The sequence below is a fragment of the Anoplophora glabripennis genome, unplaced genomic scaffold, assembly GCF_000390285.2.
Source record: "Anoplophora glabripennis isolate ALB-LARVAE unplaced genomic scaffold, Agla_2.0 scaffold63, whole genome shotgun sequence".
In the NCBI taxonomy this organism is placed as follows: Eukaryota; Metazoa; Arthropoda; class Insecta; order Coleoptera; family Cerambycidae; genus Anoplophora; species Anoplophora glabripennis.
Genome location: NW_019416222.1, coordinates 914,085 through 927,614, shown reverse-complemented (window position 1 = coordinate 927,614; position 13,530 = coordinate 914,085). Strand labels below are relative to the sequence as shown.

The 13,530-nt window shown below is 33.2% G+C and overlaps 2 non-coding genes across 2 annotated transcripts; both read right to left on the bottom strand.

The window, feature by feature from the left end:
* Nucleotides 1-8,634: 8,634 nt before the first annotated feature.
* On the bottom strand, nt 8,635-8,716 carry Trnas-uga. Its single transcript has one exon. It is a non-coding gene; the product is annotated as a tRNA-Ser (tRNA).
* A 4,193-nt stretch (nt 8,717-12,909) lies between these two features.
* On the bottom strand, nt 12,910-12,991 carry Trnas-uga. Its single transcript has one exon. It is a non-coding gene; the product is annotated as a tRNA-Ser (tRNA).
* Nucleotides 12,992-13,530: the final 539 nt, after the last annotated feature.

Here is a 13,530-nt window from a genome sequence, read left to right as displayed (position 1 = left end):
CCCACAGGAGCTCTATGTGAGCCTGGCACTCTCATTTTATGTTAAACGGTTGTTGATGTTTTTGTTGTTCTTTCTATTTGTCACATGTTTAATTTGAAGACTGTTGTACGTAAATAATAAAGTTAGGTGTATTTACTCTGCTTTCGTTTTTATAAAATTAAACCATACTTCCCCCTCTTTAAAGTTAGTAGCCAGCGCCTTCCGGTCAATTAAAAATAGATGTATATAACGTAAGTATTCCTTATGACGATCACATATTTTTGGCCACAATTACGTATATATTGTTTTTTTCAATCGAACCCGGAGTTCTTATACTACAATAATAAATGTTCAAGGTTTTGTACGTCTACTGCAATACATTTTTGTGGTCAAAGGATGGTTTCCCGTTGAACATTTTCAATTAGCTCTGCTGGAACAAATCTTATTTCCTGCTCTATTCACATAAACTTTAGATTTTAAATAACTCCATAAGAGGAAATCTAAAGGATTCAAATCCGGTGACTTTGGTGGCCACTCGATTGGACCTTTGCTTCCAAAAAATGGCATAATATACAGGGTGTTCCATTAAAAAATATTAATGACTGCATGTGTTCTTCTTGAGACACCCTGTATACAATTTTTTTATGTGAAAAAATCCACAACTAAAAATACTAATCGAAGTGTCCGAGCGTTTTTCCACAAAATAATTACCTGAATTTTAAACGAATTTGTTCCTTTCACCATGAAGTCTATATGTTTTAAAATTATTTTACTTTAACTTTTAGTTTCTCAGAGCAATAATGCCAGATAAAAAGAATTATACCTAGTAGTTGTTCAATTTCAGAGATTTGAAACCATTGGATTTTGAGACTATTTATTTTATAAATTTACACGTCTTAAGTTACGATAAATCTTCCACATTTAATAATACCATCAAATCTTCTGTAATTCAAGTTTTGGCTCTGCTACTGCCATTAAAGTATATGAACAAAGAGATATAAAAACCACAAACTACCATAGAATACGCACAACGTTAAAAAATGTCGACCCCAAGAGGTATTCCACCTTCGCATGATGTCAGTAAAATTTTTTTCAACCGTCATTTTAATAAAATGTGTCACATAACGACCCAGATGCAAATTCTTTCGCGTTTTACAAACATTTAAATACGTACCGCTAAATCACATGCTAAGACAATTACGTACTCCCTATAAAACGTTAATTATCAACGAAAAAAATCGATAGGCCGGCATGACAATCCAAGTTAATGGTACGAAAACATAAATAACCACTCTCTGCAGTGGCTAAGTGTATATGAGAAGCCGCTTAATCTCCCGAGATATGCGACCAGATTAACGACAGAGGGGGCACGCGAGCTCCGGAAGATTAGCGCTGTCCGTGTGTCCCCGCGTCACGCACTTCCGGTTGAGACGTCGTGGAAAAGGGGCCTTACGGTCCGCTGCAAAGGGTGCGATATCGCACGCCACCGACAATAGTCCATCGAAAGTTGTCTATCATGAATATGAGTTTAGAATTTAACCGAGGTTTTGTTATTATAACACGTCAAAATGATTTGTAACTCAGGACATTAGGTAAAGTGTACAAATAACAATACGTATATTCACCAGCGTAAATTAGGTCGTCGTATAATTACTGTTTTGTACGGAAATGGGAGAAATTCAAAGGATGTTTGCGGCAGTCGTCGCAAGTTATCGAGAAAACCAGCTTAATATACAAGGTGTTTGGAAACAAATATACCATCACTGCAATTTTGCTGTCCTAAAAAGATACGTTAGTATTGGTTAAAACCGAGGGGTGTTTCGACGAGGCATTTTGGTGGTATTTCGAGGCATTTTCTCGAATTCTGAGGCATTTTGAGACATTTGACGGCATTTTATGGTGTTTCGGGGCATTGTGAGGCATTCCCTAGAATTTAGAGGAATTTTGGTGCATTTTCCAGGCATTTTGAAGGAAGTTTTGTATTGTGCGCATGCGCGTAATAGTTTGTCCACGAGGTGCTCGATGAGATGCATTTTATCATTCAATATCAGGGCGTCAGGGTGACCAATTAGGCTCATGGGTGTTGAAAATTGTACCTTAGTACCTTAGAGGCATTTTCTTGCTTCAGGTCAAGAAATAGGTAAGTAAGTAACCACTTATTTATTTATAATGGGTAATTATATTCAACATGAATAACAGTGGCGAAGAAATTGATTTGTTTAAGGAAGTTTTATTTTTTAATTGAATTTAAGTGTATCGCAAATAAAAAATAATATGTTTTCAAAAGGTTTACCTTTATGTCATTGCTCCTTGGATTCCATTTTTACATACTTACAGACAACTAAAAGAATTATTCTACCTCCGTATCAAGAACAAATAAAAGAGCTGCAGATTTGTTCAAATAATTTTTATTGAAACAATATGAATTACATATTTACATGTATATCAAGATTTACAGAGTTATTCACGTGCCTGATTGAGAAACTCTACATATTTTTCCTTTTAAAAAAAGCAAATTAATTCTCTAAAAGAAAAATTATTATTCATCCACAGTTTTAAAGTTGGCTATCTTTCTCACCAATTTTAGATTTCCCTTCTTTTTTCATTCACCGCCACTGATACAAGTACTTTTGTCTTGTATTCCATACTTATTTACCTAAAAATGATTATTTTTATGCCGAAATAAGTTTAGAAACTAAATGTACTTATCCGTTTGAATATTTTTTCTGGTACTTAATATGTGTTATGAATTCGGACGAGTTGCTGTTTAAAAACCTAATAGTTCAACCTTCTATATATATTCCCGTTGCCGAGTTTTTAGTTTCTCATTTTTTCACTATTTATTATATAACAACGATAAGTAATACAATTAGGACACAAAATGGTGGTATCATGCTATCATAAGGTATTTCGAGGTATTTCATGGCCTTTAGAGGCATTTTCTGGTATTTCTGGCATTTCGGGGACATTTCTGTAGCATTTAGGGCAATTTGTGGAATTTCGGAGGCATTTTATTTGGTGCATTTTTCTCGGGGAAGGCATTTTGGTGTACAAAATCTGGACAGCGAAACACCTCTCGGTTAAAACGGAATAAAAAAAATTAAGGCCCCTGTTTTTGTTTTGGGAAAAAATATGGCTAAATGTTTATGTTAAAAAATTGTATTTAACACCCAATTTGTATTTCAAAAACAAAAGATAGGGTTATGGTTCCATAGCATAAAATTCCTCTTTTCATGTTCCTTCAGTTCAGAAATTTTGGTATTTTTTCCCAAAAGGTCCTATGTAAGGTAACCTACAACTTAGCCAAGAAACTTAATAAGATATGTATTTCATGTTTTTTGTATGATCCGATTTGAGAAATGTCTAGTGTTCTTATTACTGTTGTTACATGAGTTTTAAAAGTTAAAATGGCCTTTATGTGCCCTTAGTATCCGACAATGAATGCGGAAGAGAAGCAGTATCTTCATTTTTGACAAAAATGCTTAGTGAAGAAAAATAGCTCAGTGAAGTTCAAAAAGTAGGGTGGACAAGGAGAATCATTAACACAATCACCGGGGTCTCTGACTTACATCCTTTTGACTTTCTTATTTGAACATTTAAAACATGAAGTGTATCGTATTGATGATTTATGTGAACGTATAAATGTTGTTTCCAATAATTTACTACTGCAAAACCAGCAAGAAAAGGGAATATTTGTCATACTTACCTACCTAAATGTATTTACGAGTCAGTGGACAAAGTTTTACAATAAATATTTTATTGTAACATTACGTAAGTTGATTATGGTTAGCGGGAGGGTCACTTACAACCCGTATAAAAAAATGTTACCTGGGAGGTGACGTAATGGGACTGTATACATCACAGCAATCTAAAAATTGAGGTCTATGTATTTCGAACCTTACGGGTATTTCGCCTTCAGAAAAATTTCGCATCTTCAGCTGGGAAGATAACGGATGCGTCATTTGATACCAAGCAGGAATTATTTGATGACTATATACCACAGGGCACAACAACAACAGCAATTGACTACGGTAATATATTGACAAATTACACAGCTCCACAAAAAAAATCAAAAAAATTACCCCTGTAGTCGGACTATGTCTATCAAATGTTTTTGGGATCGCTGAATCCAAATTCAGGGTCCATTTAACCCCATTACGTCAGGATTTTTCATAACCTCAAAATGCCCAAAAACGCAATAAACCCTCTATCCATTGACCACTCAATCCCAATAACCCCATAAACCCTTAACCCCTTAATCCCTTAAACCGCTTTACCCCATAACCTCAAAATGCCATAACCCCAAAACCCCTGTAGGTACCCGATAAGAAAAAGACTTATGCGCGTTGAAGCCCTGAAACACAGTATGTTCGAGAAATGTATGCTTCTTGAGGTTTAAACTTCTTGTTCAATAACCCTATAACTCCGAAACCCCATAACCCGGTGAGAACGAGACTTTCGCTGGGAGAACCTACGTTTTGCCGAACCCAGGAACAACAACGAGGACGTAGTGGTACTGTTCCCTTCGGGGTGCTTTATTAACATGATTGTGTTCACCTTGCCTCAAACGGATAGCAATGATGTCTGAAGATTTGGCTCATAACAGTTCGTACATAAGGCTATTCTTTACTGGGCTATGAGGTTATGGGGTTATGGGGTTATTAAAGAGTATTTTCAACGAATATAGACCTCTTATAGAAGAGCGCTCATAGGTTACAAGTAAAGGACGAAATTGAAATGCACGTAGAGCTTATACTAGACTATAGCTGTCCTCCAAGATTACATAGGAGAAACCTATAACATACTATACACGTCTCCCAAGATTTCGTCCCTGATTTCCAACCCTGAGAGTTTGTAAGGTACAGGTTTAAGGCTCAACAAGTCGAACATACTGTGTTTCAGGGCTCCAACGCACATGAGTTTCTTTCTTACCAAGTTCTGGGATTTTGGCTTTATGGCATTTTGAGGTTATGGGGTTTAAGGGTTTAAGGGGTTATGGGGTTATTGAGATTGAGTGGTCAGTGGATAGAGGATTTATTGCATTTTTGAGGTTATGAAAAATCTTGACGTAATGGTTAAATGGACCCCGAATTTGGATTCAGCGACCCCAAAACATATGATAGACAATAGACATAGTCGACTCCATGGGTAATTTTCTTAATTTTTTTTTGTGGAGCTGTGTTATGTAGGTACGGCAAAAACTCTCCTTACTTTAACTTTTCTGATCGTATAATACGGATTTGACTCTGTTTGATTTCGGTTTATTCAAATATTTGAAGAAGCTTCCCAGAGGACTTCATTTTGTTGAAGACAAATAATTGCAGCACATTTAGTAGGCCAACAGGAATCATATTATTCGGATGGAATAAAATTATTTTCGAAAAATTGTCTCTTGTTTCATTGCCGACTGACCTTTTTTGTAATACCTTGTTAGCATGATCGCCCTCCTCCGTACGGTTCCGAAGGACACTCACAGCATTAATTATTCATCAGCCTTAATGTTACGAGCAAAAAATTAATGAAGCTTATCGGGCACAGCAGAAAATCACCATAAAGCTCATTGGATATAAAATAAGGTATATCGTAATTTCTATGCATGACCTTATTATTCATACTAAATGACATGTTAAGATTATACTATAAAATATTCGCAATAATTCAGTGTTCGTGATGGCAGTACAAGATCAATCAGGACGCGAGGCGAGCACCCGTCCAACATCGAATAACCGCACGGGCACGCGATTCGGATTTTTCAGTTTATTCGTGTGGAATATTTCGAGCGACGAATATTTAGGAAAATCTAGCTTTTTAGAGGACGTTTTAACAACCATTTGCAATATTTATAGGATACTGTTTGAGTAATGATAGTATATGAAGCAACTACTCTGTGGACCAGCATCATCCATCCATTCATCCCAATATTTATAAGACAGTACGGATTAGCAGGTCACTCTCTGCTAACAGATACAAAGCAATGCTCACCCACTTATGTGATATCTTGTAAAATATTTATACCTTTTGCAAATAGTTGAGGATTTGAATTTGAAGAGCGAATACTTTAGAAGTTAGGTTATATCTTCACTATAAAACTGAGGGTAGTACGGAATACAGGGGTTATCAAATATGGACTATAAAAAGGATATACAAAACGTAATACACAAACCAGTTGACTGATTGACAAATGGACGATATTCCAAACTAACTAAAAAATACATCACTCTCAAAATTTGCAAAAATGGTTCTCAATCATACAAGGTGGATTTCAAGTACGTATCAAAACTTTAGGGGTCTGTTCCTTGGATCATTTTCAACCAAAAAGTCTGAAGGATCAAAGTGCTAAACAGAATTGAATTGGGGCTGTTTAATTAATTAGAAATACGAGTAAAAACTACTTGAATTGGTAGTGAGTTTTTTCAAAATCTGTTAGAAGTATTTGATTCTGAATATATTTCAAATAAAAAAGATATCTTATGATAGAAATTGTAGTACGCTCTGATATCATACCATATCAAAAATTAAGTGTTCGTCTGTCGAACGCAGAAAGTTATCAAAATTACCGTAGTCCCTGTCAACTTTACTTTCAACTGCCAACATTTTAACAATAGTTATTTACACCATAAAGGAGGTAAGTATTATTTACCAGTCGAGGACGATTTTGCGCCCAAGCGGAGGGAGAGCTGGCAATAGAGTCCGAGACTGGTAAATTATACCTAACTGCTATGTGGTGTATAACATTTTATCTGCTCCCATAGTACTTTATGGTTCACGAAATAAAGATTAGCTTTTATTTTTTTAACATTTCTTAATCAGTTCATTTTGACATTATCCAAAATGTGTTTATAAACAGAGCTACATAAAAGTTGCAATTTTGCTGGTTTTGAATTATTATTTCTAAATGAATGATTTTCAAATAGAAAGTGCAGCAAATGCTGTTTGCGAATTTTTATTGCCCAAGAAGTCGAAAGTGCGCTACGGATGAACATATACAGAAATTTCAAAGAATGGTGCCAGACTGGTGTTTCTGAAATGTCACTGCTAGCATATTTCATGGAGAAGTCAAGAACTTTAAAGTCACCGGCGAGTTTGTGGAGTGAATACTCAATGATTAAGTCAACCATTTTCATAGAGGAGAATGTGACTATATCAAAATATCCCAAGCTGATGGCATTTTTGAAACGTAAGAATGACGGCTATACACTTAAAAAGTCAAATGTTTTTACAAGTAAACAAATCAACAATTTTCTCGTTCTGGCACCCGATAACACATATTTGCTGATGAAGGTAGTGTCGGTCTTAGGCATTGCAGGAACATGCCGTTCTGATGAGTTATGAAAATTTACTTTAGATAACGTCAATTTCAAAAATTTCGATGACATTATAGTTACAATTCCAGATTCTAAAAATGGTGTGTCACGTACGTTTACAATTACTTCTCGTCTGGGTTCTCACCTAGAAATTCTCAAGAAATATATCAAAATTAGATTTTTATGCGCCATTAAGCAGGCAGACGTTACAACCAACCAGTCGGCAAGAATAGCCTTTCTATAATTCCTAACAAGATTGCACAGTTTTTGAAACTAGAACATCCTGAAACATAAACAGGCCATTCTTTCCGAAGAACATCGGCAACGTTACTGGCTAATACAGAAGTTGATGTATTAACAATCAAAAGACATGGTGGGTGGAAATCAGCCACAATTGCAGAAAGTTATGTTGCTGACAGTTTAAGTAACAATAATAAAATAGCCAACAGGATCTTTACAATGACAGTTCAACTCCAGGTTCTAGTAGTACGTCGCATCATGTTGTTTTAATGGAATCAGTCAGATAATATTGAGCCTCCGATGACTGAAATGGAGCAGTCAAATCATATTGAAAAAATGTGACAATTAGTAAACGCGAGGGGAAAAATTATCCAGATTTTATAAATGTCACTAAATATAATAACTTTACAATTACTATAAATATCCATTTATAACCCGAAATCGCTTTTTCCCTATGTCCGTAGCAACTTCCACTTCTACGGTAAAATCCACTTACCTCCTTAAATACAATGTATTAATAGTCTATTTATTACAGTGGGAGGCTGGGAGCAGATAAAATATTAAATATATTCGGAGTTTAGCTACCGGGTAGACTACATATTTTTTTTGTTAATGTATTTGTTATAAATATAAAAATATGAGGTGTAGGTATTCTATTCAAAATACGAATGTTCGTAACTGCTTCCAGTACGTTCATAAGAAATCGGAAGTCAGGGGTATTTTGAAAACTGAATAAATATTTCTTGTATTGACAGTTTTAAATAATGAATAAATGAGCATTAGAAAACAGAACAATCAATGCATTCTAATATACTTATTAATTGGAAAAAAGTGTATAAAACGAACAATAACAATGTTTCAAAATACTTTTGCGATTTTGAAAATCTTGTTGAATTGGTGTTTAAAAATAAAGGTTCAGCATTAAAATTGAAACAGCAGCACTCTCTATTAGTTTAAATAGATATAGATTTGAGAGTCTGATTAAAGCAATTGTTAAATGACCAACTGCGATAATAGAAAACTACATATTTGAAAATATGTACATGAAAAGTACAGTACTGTAGTACTGTACTTTTTAAATTTAGAGCAGAATACAAAAATAAAAAGTGAACGCTGCGGACAGGATTCGAACCTGTGCGGGCAGAGCCCAATGGATTTCAAGTCCATCTCCTTAACCACTCGGACACCGCAGCTATGCAGACCTCTTTTCCAAGGATGATACACCTAGGAGATCTTATATCTTCACAAATAATTTTTTAATAGTCGGTTTTAACTTTATGAATATTTTACAATAGCGTAGCTTTAAGTCCAGGACTATTTCTATTCCTTTTAATAATATTTTTAAACTCAACAAATATTTTAAACTTCAGAATTACGAAATTAATTTTATACTGATAAATACTTAAATAATATATAATTTACATAATACTCAGTTAAGATTATTCTTCAGTGGACTACAGGCTTTCCTAAATTATTATAATAATAATACTGTTTCCTTCGATTCTTATGAAACTTGGTCCGATGAAACAGTTTCTCATGGCTTTGGATTTGGAGGATAATGGAAATTGTTTCCAATACTTAATAGTCCAGTTGGTAGAGGTTCGGCCTGTGTCAAACCTTGATAACCCAGAAATAACTACACAGGCCTACTTTAAATGATGAGTACAATAACAGGCTAATTTGCTGACAAAGTATTTTATCAGGAAAAAAAGTTATTAACAATTTAATCGTGAAAAAAAAGTCAGCAAAACTTCAATCAAATTTGGCAAAGTTTCGAGTTTCAGATGCCGATAGATGTATAAAACCTTATAGAACAGAAAGTTTTGCTCTCTTGATTTTCGGCTTTAGCGTCATTATTGTATATATATATTGAACTATAGTTTTCGAAAGTTTTATCACTTTTTGTTTATAATTGACATTTTTACAGCAACGTTTTTTCAATCTCACGGCTTTGTTATTGCAAATTTCGTAATCGGACCACCGCCATTTTGTAGCTAGTTTTATTACGAACAAAATTATGTACTAAGCATTTTTTCGTACAAAGTCATCTCGCTGAGTTATTTAAAGAAAACTACTAAAAAAAATTTTTTCACGATTAAATTGTTAATAACTTTTTTTCCTGATAAAATACTTTGTCAGCAAATTAGTCTGTCATTGTACTCATCATTTAAAGTATTCCTGTGCAGTTATTTCCGAGTTATCAAGAAAATGTCACCAACGGTAACTTTTCGGCCTCTGCCGACTGGACTATAACTATTCCATTTCGGAATTTCAACGAGTCAAAATTGAAAGAAGACATTTTCGATGGACCTCAAATTAAAAAAATATTTGAAAATGAACATTTTATAACAACAATGACGGGTATTGAGAAAGCAGTGTGTCTGAGTTTTCGCAATGTCGCTCAGAACTTTTTAGGGAATCACAAAAGCGTAGACCGTTATTGTAGCAAAAATGATAAGAAACTACCAACGCTTAATGAATGTGAAAATAAATTTCTTGAATTCTTACCTGAACTACTTTCTTGAAAACTTAGATGGTTATAGCGAGGAGTAGAGCAAACGCTTTCATCAAGATCTGAAAGAATCTGAAATAAGATGCCAGGACAGATGGGATGTTAATATGATGGCGGATTTCTCTTGGTTACCGAAAAGAGAAACCAAAGAAGTAGTTCGACAATAATCCGAAGCCCTCTGTACCGGTATTACAAGGAGAAAAGACTACGTTACCAACATAATATTAGGATTTGAATTGTTTCGTTTAAGGTTACAAAATTTTAAATGATCAGACTGGGGCTTCAATCATTTACTAATTTTTTTCGCAATACTTATACAATAGCCAGGAAGTTTAACCAGTGTCAGATTTGAGTTCAGAATTTCAAAATACATTGGAATAAGACTTGGACTTGCCTAGATATACTTCATTTAGTGCAAATTTCGATGGAAGTGATTTTCTAGCGATTTTTCGTAATTTTCTGATAATTCTTCTCAAATAACTTGATTACGGAGGTCTAGAGTATAACTCTATTGCCCATCGGTCAGCCTTTCCACAATTTTACGGGATTTCAGCCATTTTTAACAATTTATATAAATCCTGTGGGTGCTAGGGTAAAACTAATAACATATTCAGGTTCAGCACATCATAATATACAGGGTGATGCAAAATTCAGATCAAAGAATTTAGGGGCATATTTTTGAAGTCAAAATAAGACTATTTTTTCCTATAAATATGGGTCCACAAATGCTTAGTTTTCGATATACAGGGTGTTAAAGTTTTTATTTGTTCGACTTTTTTTAGGTATAATTTCCAAACAGATTTGAATGTTGGCATAAAACTTGGTGTAACGGGTTTTTAGGATGATAAATTTAAATATGTCATTGCTAATGCCGCTGCTTGTAGAGGGCGCCACCTATAAGGGTACGCTTGAATTAAATTGGCCCTAACTCTTTTACTACCCTGTACATTGACGTTTCGCATTAGTACGTTTATTCCCCTAACAACTTTAAGCAAAAAAAGTATATTTGGACGAAATCCCTGGGACCAACCGTTTCCGAGATATTGGCTGATGAAGAGTTACATGCACACCATTTTTTCAAAATTTTTTGACTATTTACGGTAAATTATAAATTTATTTTCACCATCTAATCAGTAATGCAGTGATCTTGAATTTTAACTTTTTACATTTTTTCATACAACTAACCGTTTTCGAGAAAATCACTACTGTGTACTGACAATACTACCGTTTAGTCATAACATTGAAGCTGTGTTGTAAAGCTGCGATAGTAATAACGTCCACTGTATGTCAATTAAGTAATTAATATATTATAAGTAATTCTAATGCCTTGGTATGATTAAAAGAATAGTACCTATAATAGGCTATCGATTATGTCATATGGTATGGAACTACAACGTTGATGGGTTTTTATTGCATGAATCGTTCAAATGGTTATTTAGAATGAAAAACCCGCAGAGTGCTATTAAATTAGAGGGTGGAAATTGGAGATAGGGGTGAAAATGCAACCCTTGCGGTTCTTTGAGTATATCTCGAAAACGAAGCAAAATTTGAAGGTATTGCATAGGAAAAATTTTGTAATAATGAGATTTTCTATCGAAGTAGCTTATTTAAAAAGTTTAAAGAATTTATTTACTGCAAAATATATTAAAAACAATTTAACAAAAAAATGCAAAAATTCCAATTATTTGTTTTTTTTTCGATGAAAATAGTTATGGTCGTTCAAACTTTGCCTTTTTTTGGTTTTTACTGAATTTACGACAATTTGGTTTTAATACTTATTTTTGAGTATGTAATTCATTTTTATTTAATAATGACGTATGTTAAATTAATTTATCAATAATAAATAAAAGTTATATGGTTTTATATATAGGTATATATTAAACAAATTAATAACTACTTTTTCTTAAAAATTGCATTTTTGTGAATATAAAAAATATTTAATGCAAAGATTTTAAATAATAAAATTAGTTTATGTAAAAAACATTTTATTAAACTTAAATTAAATTTTTTACATTTCATAATTTTAGTTATTATATTATCAAGCTGCATATCAATTTCTTCGTCGATTTCTTGAGGAACATCGTCTCCTGATACCTCTGTTTGTTGAGCATTGTCACAATTCAAATACGTATACGTATATTTTAGTTGAACAAATAGAAAATTTTATAAATTAATATTTGTTAATTTGTTAAAAAAAATAAAAACTATACACGTTCGTATAACATTTATTTATTATTGATAAATTAATTTAACATGTTTTTATTGATTAAAAATCAATTTCTCATTCAAAATAAAGTATTAAATCAATATTGTCATAAATTCAAAAAAAAATAATTCGAAAAAAAATGATAAAATTTGAACAACCAAAACTCAGTCTATTCTCATCGAAAAAACTTTTATAGCCCATCATTTTGTGGAAATTTTATATACTTTTTTTCTATGAAGTGATGCCTATCTCTGCTCAAAAAAAAGTTATTTGCATAAAAGTAAAAAAAAACAAAAAATTTAATTTTTTGCATTTTTTGTTAAATTGTTTTTAATATATTTTTAAATAAGCTATTTCGATAGAAAATCTCAATATCTACAAAATGTTTCCTTTGCAATACCTTCAAATTTTGCTTCGTTTTCGAGATATACTCAAAAAACCGTAAGGGTTGCATTTTCACCCCTATCTCCAATTTCTACCCTCTAATTTAATAGCACTCCGCGATTTTTTCTTTCTGAATAACCATTTAAACGATTCATGCAATAAAAACCCATCAACGTTGTAGTTCCTTAGTACCCTGCTCTTTAAGACATAATCAATAGCCTACTAGATCCAAAAAGATTTATATTGGTCAAAAACGAATGTCCGAATAGAACACCCTGTATATTCGCTGCGGACAGGATTCGAACCTGTGCGGGCAGAGCCCAATGGATTTCAAGTCCATCTCCTTAACCACTCGGACACCGCAGCTGTGTAAAGTGGTTTGCCTACATCGAATGTATGGGTGGTGTACGGTAATCGATATATCTTGACAAAAGTATTTTTCTTGAAAACGACTGAAGATAATTAAATTATATATATTATATTTTCAATGTCTGTCACTCAAATGTAGATAAAGAAACTGTCACATTTTTAACACTGTCATTTCAAAATTTCATTTTTTCGTAAAAGTTTTGTATTTTGTATAAGTACTATAATTAATTGAATGTCTACAATTAGATTTAAAAAGAAGATCGCTTGAAAAGCAATTATTTAAATGTAGAAATAGGTCAGTTGATTTATTATGCTTCATTGCAAGTTTTTTTTCATTTTTTTTATTAGAGACAATAAGAGATGGTTTCCTTGAATGCATTATTTAATTAGGGTGTAAACTGTAAGGTTTTATTGGGGTTGTACGATATTAACCTTGGTTTTGAACCAGAGGTCAAACTTAGGGGTCATTTGGAGGTCAATTTCAGAATTTCAAATTGTAGAATGGTTTCATCCAGAAATTTTACGTTCAAAGATCT